The sequence below is a fragment of the Schistocerca americana genome, chromosome 1 (genome assembly GCF_021461395.2).
Source record: "Schistocerca americana isolate TAMUIC-IGC-003095 chromosome 1, iqSchAmer2.1, whole genome shotgun sequence".
Lineage (NCBI taxonomy): Eukaryota > Metazoa > Arthropoda > Insecta > Orthoptera > Acrididae > Schistocerca > Schistocerca americana.
In genome coordinates, this window is record NC_060119.1 from 797587828 (window position 1) to 797599610 (window position 11783).

Genomic DNA, 11783 nt, shown 5'->3' on the forward strand with positions numbered 1-11783 from the left:
ATATATATATATATATATATATATATATATATATATATATATATATATAAATTCCCCGCAATCCGTTGCAACAATTATGCATATAATAAGTTATTGAAACTCGTTTGTCGTGGAAAAATAATACTTGAAATAAATCACAATATCACGAATAATATTCAAGTGGATACAATTTATTGAAAAGTCCGGTATACACTGGCACATAATTAACAATTAGTGACCAGAAGTAGCTGGAGTATCGCACGAACCTGAGTGATAGTTATCATAGAAACATGGAAAGCAAAAAACAGCACGACATCGAGCACATCTGATAAACGACGCGTTTTTACAAGAACAATTGTTTTTTAAATTATCTGTTGGCAAACATACCTGATTGACATTCTGAAAAATTGTAGTATCGTTCGTCAGGTTTGATGCATACCACGCGTATCGTATCATATCGGCAAAAATCGGAGAAGACAATTGGTGGTGGACGATGGATTGGATTTTTATACAATCGTCTCTGGAACTGATGTCACGGTTTCGCTCGATTAAAATGGCATAATTTTGAAGGCGCTTCATCAAATTTTTTACCTGCCGCTCAAAATAGACGTCACACGGTTGGATGAGAGGAGTGCACTTTGGAGGGATGACTTTTATAGTGCACGTTGGTAACTTCTTATCGTCCTGGAACACCTCATCGTATAACGCCGGGTTCGTTTGCCCACCCCAAGAGTCAATCAGAAGGAGAAATTGTTTCGTTTGTACGTATGGTTGCAATGCATTACGCAAGAAGTCCATGAACAAACCCGTTGTTAGTTTATCGGATTTGGAGGATGTAATAACAACGTTGGTATACTTCTTGGCGTACTCGTCCACTGTCTTCTGTTCTCTGGGTCCAAATGTACCTGTGGACTCTTGGAGGCATACGAAAACAAGAGGCAAGACTCGTCCAGATATCGTGATTGAATATTGTGCCGTATACGAATGCGTCACCTTGTTCATGTCGTGTCGGGTTTCAGGACAGCCTTTGACCCTTTTTCGGCGAGAGTTCTGTTGAACGTGGACTGGTACTGGCACCCTGACAAACAAAATATAAAAATTTCGTTTATATAAGAAATATATGAAATCTGTGTTGTCTATCATATATCAGATTATCACATTCTATCATCATGTCATATGACATTTGTGAACAGCTCTTTACGTACCTGTTTGATCAGTATTAATTATGAAATCTTTGTCGAAGTTAGTTATCAACGTTCGCGTCTGGATCCGAAATGTGTCCGCTGCGGCCAAAATTTCGTCTTGGGTAGCCGTCTCTTTCAGGGAAACAAATTTTGTGATTTTCCGTTGCCGAATCCCATGCTTCTTTTTAAATTCGGTGACCCATGTTTTTGAAGCTTTGAAGTTGAAATCTGGGAACAGACTTGCAGCGCCCAAGGCCCACTGCTGCAGGTTTCTGGTAGTAACTTGCTGGAAGTTTTGTCGAGCTTCTACGAAGCGATCATGCACCCATGAGTCGATGGTACAATTTTTATCAAATTTGCTACCGCCACGTTTGATTTGCTCTTCCCACCTGGATAAATAGCCCGTATTTGTCAAACGAGAGTACCCCTTTTTTGTAGAGTTTTGAGACTCCAAACTGGATTTTCTTTGGCCAGATTGACAGCTCTAATTTTGTAATCCAGAGAAATATAGCCGTACCCCCTTTTTTTTTTTTCTTCTCGTCCTGCTCGTATTCGTCTGGTGATTCGTTGGCAATGGGACTCGTTTCACCGTCTTCGTAGGCATTATTATCGTCGATTTCATTAATGTCTATCAGTTCCTCATCATGAACGAGGGTTTTTTCGGCGAGCATTTCCAGCGTATTCTGGAACATTTCTTCCCCAGTTACCATGGCTTCTTCGTTGATTGATGTTGACGGTTCGGCTACGATGCGATTACTGTTACGAAGGAGGCTTTCAAAATACACCAAAGCATTTTTCAATTGTTGTTTCGCCACTTCACTGTGTGTAGAATCTTCTTCGATCACATCACTTTCATGCGAAGGGCCCGGATCGCTCTCCAATTGTACCATCTCCATTTTTCCATTTGTTTAACAGGGTGTACCAAAGTTCTCACGTACGCACTGATTTTCGACGATGTTATAAGTTGCCTTAGGGACCGCATCTACCTTCTTTCGAAGTTATCAGGCAACTACGCTGTTATGCGGCGGCTCGTTTCGGCCCATTCAACATCTGTCCTTCAAGTGTAACGAGCGAGTAACGGAGTTTATATTTCATACCCGCCACAGTAAATTTGTGTTCGTGGGGTCTCTATTCTAATTGGAACGTTTGACTTACACTATACGTATTCGTATTCGTTTCGGAATATCATTTCTACGTCTTCCGTTAACTATACGTAGTAAACATTATGAAGACAATTAATAACATTTGTGAAATACAACTTTGCTTGCGGAAAACATGTTGATGTTCGCAGTCGCCAAATACCAAAAAAAAAAAAAAAAAAAAAAAATGCTGCATGGCGCGAGATTCGATCCGGTGACCTTCGGATAATGAACCCGAGCGCTTACCGCTGCGCCACGACGCTCTAGATAGTTATTAATCGTAGAGAGTATTTCACCGCAACGGTTTCTTTTAACAGTCGATTAATCGACAACGGTGGAGAAGTGCGTCTTGGTGCTGTGCCACATTACACCTCTGACCATGAGCTTTTATTATGCGCAGTATGAATCGAATCCGAATTTCACAATTGGCGGCCTCTCCTTGTTAGATGTGCTCTACGTTGAGCTTTAAGGGCTATGACGCTACCACATAGTCCATGGGCGGTTCCTGAGAAAATCCGAAAAAAGCGTTTCTCACCAGTTTTCGCCGTCAGCAGCGAATACCTAAATAATTAACAGCAGCAAAATACTCAAATTTTAACGGTAAAATCTCTAGGCATTCATCTATAAGTTCTATCTTCCCGTTTTCAAACCCCACGCCCACCAAAACCGAGCCGCGGATTGTAAGACGGCTGCGCACAGTAAATGGCTGTAGTTTATACAGTACATTTCTAAGATCCCAATCTCGAACGATCTTGAAAATTTTATTCAAATCTTAACCGTTTCCGATGTGTAGAGGTTTACAGCACTCTACTTGTACTAGTAAAACGAGGCGTGAGGTGAAAACGTAGTTTATAAAGTGACGTAGAACGGAAAAATATGCTGTAAAGTGTCTCAGTTATCATGAAAAGGATTCTGGGAGTCCCATGTTGTAGTACTGAAGCAGACGCAAAGTTTTTGTGCATGTAAATTAACGTCTGACACTTAAAATAAGTTTTGCATTATTTAAATTTTACGTAAGTTAACTATCAAAATATTAGTGGCGACAGCGGCAGTGGGAAAGAGACAGAAAAGTAATAAATACTGGAAGATAATAGACAGTTGTCAAGAGAAGGATAAAGTGGAAGTGGGTGAGAGCCAATGATAAAGAAAGACAGACACAATGACAATAACAACGAAGAAGAGAGAGATAATGACAGTGAGTGGACGCAGTAACAGTAGCACAAAAGGATGGGGACTGTAACTCTGAGACAGGAGACAATCACAATTAGAAAAACAAAGAGATAACGACAATGTGTTGGGCTGAATGAATGAGTGAGAGTGGGCAAATGCAAGTGGATGGGTACTAGCGACTTGCAGCGGTGGACTAATGGGTGTGAACGATTTACAGTGGGAGTGAGAGGTGAAATGCATGTTACTAAGAGCGTGAATACGTTTGCATGCCAAAACTTTTGGAAAATTTGTTGAAGGTGTTGAGGAACGTAGAATGTGGCAGCTGGTACTCCACTTTTCGGTCAGAGACTTTTAAACAGGAGTAAGTTTCTGCTTTTTGTGTTCTGACAGGAGCATTTTTCCGCTGTGTCCAAATCACCCTGTATCGCTCTGAGCGCTATGGGACTTAACAGCTGAGGTCATCAGTCCCCTAGAACTTAGAATTACTTAAACGTAACTAACCTAAGGACATCACACACATCCATGCCCGAGGCAGGATTCGAACCTGCGACCGTAGCGGTCGCGCGGTTCCGTACTGAAGTGCCTAGAACCGCTCGCCCACACCGGCTGGCTCACCCTGTATCCTTCCAAAATCATTCAAAATCACTCAAAGACGACACTTCCCCGAACTCTACAGTGTCATCAACAAACAGTCGTAGAGTGCTGCCCATCCTACCACTAGGCAAAGCTGTGCACGAGATGAGGAAGACACGGGACCTCACTGCATTTGATCGCAAACAAATCAACCAATTCAGACATTATTGGGCGCTATATCTATGAAGTTGTGCAGGAGCAGTATTGAGCTGCTTAGTAAAAAAAAATCCAAATTATTGTATGACACCACGTAAGTGACCTTATTGTCCGTAGCGTTAATGATCTATCGTGCCTAATTATCAAACTAAACTAGACAGTAGTTAACGAAAAAAAATTATTTTTAGGTTAAAACTAAGTGTCACACCGTTGCTCGAAACAAGATTCCTGCCTCTAACAGGTAATGCTCTTAATAAGTCTCTTTTTATTTTTTTAAAGTGTCATTCCTACCCTTAGAGTCTTGAAATTTCTCAAAAATTAGATAGACTTCTCGGTTCGGCTTTCTTGCCACTAATTCTCAAAACTTATATTAAAAATGAAGAAATTTCTCCAGCTGTATTTAAGGTGTCGATTTTATTTTGGCAACTAGTTTCAACGTTGTAACAACGTCAGCTTCAGGCCCATACACTTGTTGACGTCAACTGCGTGCGGCTGATACTAGAAGTCAGTGGTGAGATACGGACGTGCTCCATGTGGAAGGTGGTTACTACCTACTCCGTATCTCACCACTGACCTCTAGTATCAGCCGCACGCAGTTGACGTCAACAAGTGTATGGGCCTGAAGATGACATTGTTACAACGTTGAAACTAGTTGCCAAAATGAAATCGACACCTTAAATACAGATGGAGGAATTTCTTCATTTTTAATACAAATTTATACCAGCAGACGTCCCACTGTCTTCCATTTCAACTATGGATGTACGAAGAATTTTCAAAACATCGTAGATTCCGATGCAGAGTGTATTATCCTCGATCTGAAATATGAAAATTAAACAGATCTATATCAGTTTACCTGCAACACAAACAACAGCCACAAGGTAACTCAATATTAGTTTTATTGTTTCCCGTTTCCGGTAACAGTACGCGAAGCTGCGGCTAAGCAACATCTCCGCGCTCTTCTTCCAGAGAGACCAGTCCCGGATACAATGTAAAGCTGAGGAAACGGGTCATGAGTCACGCCTGTCGGTAAGCATTTCCCGTGGGTATCGAGGCTCCGGGCTCAACTTCCGGTTCAGCACACAGTTTTAATGTGCCAGATGTTTCCAAATGGCGCATATTTCAGAGTGAAATATTCTGTCTGTAGTTAATTGATATCTTTAAATACTATGAACAGATGCGACAAAAATATCAGTGGTAAAGAGTATGTTAACTCTACCTTCATAAACGTGAAGTTCTGCCAGCAATTTCGTATAGACAGTACAGCAAAGTGGTTTAGTCACGATATCGTTAGAATTTTCTATACAGTGTTATGAAGGAGGAACAGTTAATTTAAAAATTCTGCCACAACCTGAGCAATATCGTTTGTAAGCAAATTTCCTTCACGACAGCAAAGGTTACACAGGTTAATTGTCACTGTTTAGCGCGACTAACGCTGCAGCATCCTAGACAGCAAGTGCTGACAACACCACGCGCAGCGAATACATTGTGCGGGTTGTAGCAAGCTCAGCTTCTACAGTTCAAACTACGCTGGACTTTGCAACCCCAGAACTCAGTAGCCAGGCTAGCAGGGCATCAAACAGCGCTCCGGCCAGGCCACCGGGCAGCATACAAGGAGACAACAGAGGTCGTTACAAACCGCACCTCTTCATACATCCACAATGTCACATGCCAAAAAATTGGCCTGCAACCATCCATTCACAAGGCGGCTGTTTAGGTCAGCGCGTGAGCTCTGGACAGCAATTCCATCACAGCCACCAGCCGGAAGATTTCCACCTGCACTGTACCACTGACTCGGGCGCCGCCTTGAACAGCACGCCACCTCCACGACAATGGACTAGCTGTTGCTTGCAATCATTGGACGTATTGTTCTACTGGTCAACAAGATAGTGTCAGCCTTAAAGTTTTCTGTCCTTGGACTTATACGTTTTCGTCACTGTTAGACTCTTGATACCTCAGCAAGTTACGTATCTTTATAAGATTTCGTCAAGTGTTCGTTCTTTCTATAAACTGAAATTGGTTGCGGACTTGTTCACCAAAGGCGAGTACAAGAAAGTATTTTTTTCTGTTCAAGTTAAAATTATGAAAACTGCTTTATATGGTTACGTAAAGTGATTGACTAATTCAAGCGTGGTAGAATTTAATTATTTATTTTGTGAACTTGGAACTCTAAACTAATTCCGTTGGAGAAAAGCTTTCATTTATTTGATTTGTTAGAGACTTTTGATCTATCCAGACTCACAGGAATTTGAGAAGTGCTGGGACTGTGTTTATCCATAAATTTGTGTGATTGTGACTACTTGCTTTCTTTTGTGGGTGTCTCCCTAGAATGGGACACATCAGATAATAACGGCTACAATCAATTTCCTTAAGAACATCCACAACTGAACTCAAAACGTAATGCTTTCGAATGGTTTACTGTTTTACGGTTAAACAAGTAAATTATTTAAGGATCAAATCAAACCATACCAGTTCCGGCCCAAATGATAATTGTACACATCTGAATCAGCTATGCTACAATTGAAGTCTCCCATAAAGGCCAGTATTATTCAAAGTCACGAAAATAAAAGTAGTAATTCTTGTATTACAAATAATTAATACCCATTTACACTGCTTTGTAAAACTTAAGGATAACCTAGATAAAGTAACGTAACATATCAACTAATCGGTGGAAATAAATGAAAGTGATGATCATGTTGCCAATGGTCTCCCAGTTGTGCACGGTTCAGTATCTGACAGTGATTCATACTCCTCACCCAGCCCGATTATAGACAAGGAGATCACGTCAGAGATACTAGGGCTACGTACTCCGGCCGCAGCTTACTCATGTGAGAAGCGTTGCCGCCACCACCTGTACTTCACGTCGGGCCCTACACCGACGTGAGACTGTCTGTAAACACTGCGCCACGGCTCTTGCTAGCCAGTGGCTTACTCGTCTTTGAAGCTTTTATTTACACGTCAATGAACAGTAGAGTTGTGATCTTGCCTGTACTACGATTGTGATATGCAATTGCTCCCTGGACTATTGTCTACGCTCTGGAACTGTTTTTCGTTAGCCGTTCACTTAATAAACTCCGCTGTCATCGATCGCCGGAACTGTCGATTGTTACGCCCGTCTCTGCGTTACCACCAGTGATCGTAAACTGCGTTCTGCCTAAAGGGAATAAGGTAGAAAAGTAGGGACTGTTACTTCTGAGCCATAGCAGTGAATGCGACTTGTTGGTCTGAGTCGGCAATAAGATCTTTGCAAGAATTTCTAGAGGTCGAGTAGAAAAATTAACTTGACCGGTCGGGGTGGCGGCGCGAACGAGGAGACGCGTGCGGACGGCGGTCGCGAGGGGGAGTTGAGAGGAGTTGAGAGGAGTGCAGTGGGCCCTCAAGGGGTGTGGGGGGCGGGCCAGGAGTCAGTTGGCTGCTGCCGCCTTGGTCGGCTACGGTTGTCCTTCGCTGAAGGGGTCGGTGGAGCCGTGAAGTGGTGGTCTCGCGTCTATTGATTCCACTGTGTACGCCGCCCGATGGGACCGATTCCGGCGACTGAGCCTTGCTGCGCACCGGACAAACCTGAGTGCAACGACAGATTGTAATGTGACGAAGTGGATCTGATGAATCGAGCTTAGTGTCTGGAACTGTGTTTCCTGGTTGAAGGTCTCACAACTGTAGTAGGCTCCAGCATACGTTTGGTTCAAATGGCTCTGAGCACTATGGGACTCGACATCTTAGGTCATAAGTCCCCTAGAACTTAGAACTACTTAAACCTAACTAACCTAAGGACATCACACACACCCATGCCCGAGGCAGGATTCGAACCTGCGACCGTAGCAGTCCCGCGGTTCCGGACTGCAGCGCCAGAACCGCACGGCCACCGCGGCCGGCGCATACGTTTGCATTTGACTTTGTGGCATAGCTTGGTCAGCTGAATTACATGATCTACTATGTTAGCATTCACATCTGTAAACGCTCCCTTGCCGTAATTACATATATTGAGCCTTATTAGTACAGGTACGTAACAGTCGTGTGAAAGTTATTATGTTTAAAGGTTTGTTAAAGTGCCTCGCTTAATTTACTGTGTGTAAGTGCGTGCCCAGCAGTATTTTCTTACATTTCGTGCGAGTGCACGAAATTCATGTAATCAAGTTTTAATCTCCGTAAATTATGACTAGCCAGTTACTGAATATGGGTTTTACGATTTTAGCCACTTGTGAGTCTTGAGAAATGATTGATTGTTCCTGAAATGAAATGACTAACGGTCTTATTTGTGTTGGCATTCTTGATATTACAGTATAAATGTAATCAGTCATTTTCTTAACGTCAGTATTTGTTAGCCTCAAGTTTTGGAAAAAATTCAGGTAGTTGCTAGTATTTCTAGATGTTGATTTTCTTAATAATGGCTAAATATGTAAACCAGACATCTTACTTAAAATACAATTCCTTAATGACATTTATGATAGCGTTTTTGAGAAAATATTTCTTTTTAAAACAGATCTTTATTTTAAATATATCTGAGGTTGTTCAAGCTGAGTGAGACCTGAAAAGAATTTCCTTAAGATTTCATTATCATAAATACATGTCATATTAAATTACGCTTGCCAGTTGTTAAACAAATTTTCTGTTAAAAGTTTTTAACTGTGAATGGTGTTGCCCTTGGTTCCCCTTCCACACCACAGCCCCTCTGCTGGCCTTTATGTTTCCCCTGGTAAAACGCTTTTCAACTCCTTCGCAACGCAAATATCCCTGTGAGGCAGCAGCGCTTGCAACAGCAGCAACAACTGCAACAACAGCAATAGCTGTAAAAACTATGGGAACTTCAGCAGCAGTTACAGCAGCATCAACAACAGCAACAGCGCGAACAGCAGTGGAAATTTCACCAGCAACAACAGAAATTTCTGTTACAACTACTGCAAAACCAACAACAATCTGCACCTACAGTTTCCTCGCTTCCCTCTGCTCCATTCGCTTGCATGGTAAATCAAGTAACTGACCCAGACCGCCACAGTCATGCATACTGTCTTCTAGTAATAAACTGTACGAAGTGGTACAAAAACGACTGCTACGGCCGCAGGTTCGAATCCTGCCTCGGGCATGGATGTGTGTGATGTCTTAGCTTAGTTAGGTTTAAGTAGTTTTAAGTCTAGGGGACTGATGACCACGGATGTTAAGTCCCATAGTGCTCAGAGCCATTTGACCCATTTTTTGGTACAAAAACTACGACTACTCTCGAACCTTAGTAGCCTGAGCTATTCTAATGTTTGTGGTTTTCTGACTTACTATTACGGTCACCAAACCGACCTATTGGCAAATAAGCTCAAATTTAACAAGATTTAAGCAGATGCGCTGCTGACTTGAAAAGCTTAGCACGCAAGTATGATTTTCCCTATAAACAGTGTAGCATGTTGTATTCCGAGTCATTAATCGTTCATGTTGTTATACCTCTTACTCCTGATAGAGAAGTTAGTGCGAAGGCTTTAGAATCGTCTGATCTAACCCTGTGCGATGTGCTAAGACGTGCCAAATTACGTCAGCGCAAGCTATGCTGCACGATTCTTTTGGTGTTGACGTTGTTAGTAGCATTAATAGCCGTTGTGCTCTGCAACCAACTGACGACTTCCAATCAACGTCGTCATCCTCTTCACCAAGCGCTCGTTGGTCCGGAAGTCCGGCGACGCGACATTCTGTAGTTAGTGTAGTAGTTCGCAACCTGTAACTGCACAAAAACGGGAACGCTTTGATCGCCGTCGGTGTCTCCAAAAGCTAGCGAAGGTTCACACAGTGATTCTTCTCCCCTCCCCCCCGTCGTTGTCGAAGATTCCAAGAAAAGTTCGTGCCATCGAATCATGCCCAGATTGAAGCCCATAGCGGCTTTACAGCCCATTCCGTGAAGGCACCTGTTTCGCATCGAGGCCCACGAGAAAGAGAGGCCACGGCACATTTAAATGCATGGAGCTCTCGGTAACACAGGAAAAAATTTTTAGCGGGCATCATTTCGTTGACGTGTTGACTTCCTTTGGAACGTACATGGAGCCTAGCGTACGTGAAGCATGGCGGACAATGCGCACGCCTCAGGTTGGTTGAGGGGCCCCGTTTTGCATGCCACGTATCAGGACACCTAGCGATTTTCTTTACTACAATTACGGGCATAGCGCATTGGCTAGACGACACTAGGGATACAACTCTCTTGCTTTGTAACCTATCTACTTCTGCTTTAACTTGCATGTGTATGTGCATGGCAAAACGTAGGCACTGCCAGTTGCTTTAATGGTAGGTGGACCTGGAACCCTACTGCACAACCTAATGTAGCTTTCAACATTTGCTTAAACTGAGCACATAGCGTAGCAAGTTCCGTGAATGGTATCGCAGTGGAAACTAGATCCACCTGGTCCTGAATTTGAAAAGCGAAAAGCATTAAACCATGATTTTTAGTCGTCGTCCAAGAGTTGACTACTAGCAGTGTTAGTTGCCGAGTTACGTTGGACTCCAGCCTGACGTCGCAACCGGATCGACTGGCCATTGTACGTCACCACCTTGCACTGAGGGGATGGCGTGCATCAACACCATCAGCCTTCAATGCTCTACACACTATCTTGCCGCTGCAGGTAGGATGCAGAGGCTCATGCTGCAAATGGACTTTAAAGAAGAGATGGAAGATCTCCAGTAAGATACAGGGGCGGTCGTGTCTCTGATTAATAAGGACACATAGTAGCGCAATGGCTCCCTGCAGACGAGATCCCCGAAGTGCAGAGTGATCACTCGACTCCACTGTGGGGTCAGATCGTAGTATAGCAACATAACTCGGCAGCTAACCCTGCTAGTAGTCATCTCTTCGATGACAACTATAATTTTCAACTTAGACACTTTTAGCTGTTTGCTTCTCTAATTCAGGATCAGGATCAGTTTCAACTGCGATACCAAATTGTGCGCAAATTTAGCAACTATTTAAACTTATTTTAGGTTGTACAACAGTTTCGGGACCACGTATCCTTGAAAGGACTGCGCAATGATTAAGTTTTGTAGAGCTTCTCTATGGTTTCCACCATGTGCAAATTAAAGCAGAACCAGATAGGCTGCTAAGTATGACATTTTTATCCCCAATGTCGTCCCGCCAGTGGGTTATATCCTTAGTCTAATGCTCAAACAGATGTCGAGCTCTGTCCAATTCCTAGGCTAGAGGAATTGCTGGCAAAATTGGCTGGGGCTAAATTTTTAAAGATACAGATGACTTACTGACTGCTGGGGCCATGCTGGAAGATCACCTGCGCAACCTACAGATGTTTCAGGGGCTCCAGGCCCATCATCTGCACTGTCGCTACATCAAAAATAATTTATTTGATCAAAGAGCGAAGAACCTTGGACATACGTTACGTAATGAAGGGCTCATGCCCGTGCAGGGTCAAGCGGAAGTAATCACTAACTTACCAGCTCCTAAGAAACTCAGAAAACTACAGTGGTGTCTCGGCAAAGAAAATTATTGTTCGAAGTTTATCTCAATTCGGTCAGGATTTCCCATCCGCTTAATCAATTCAAAAAGAAG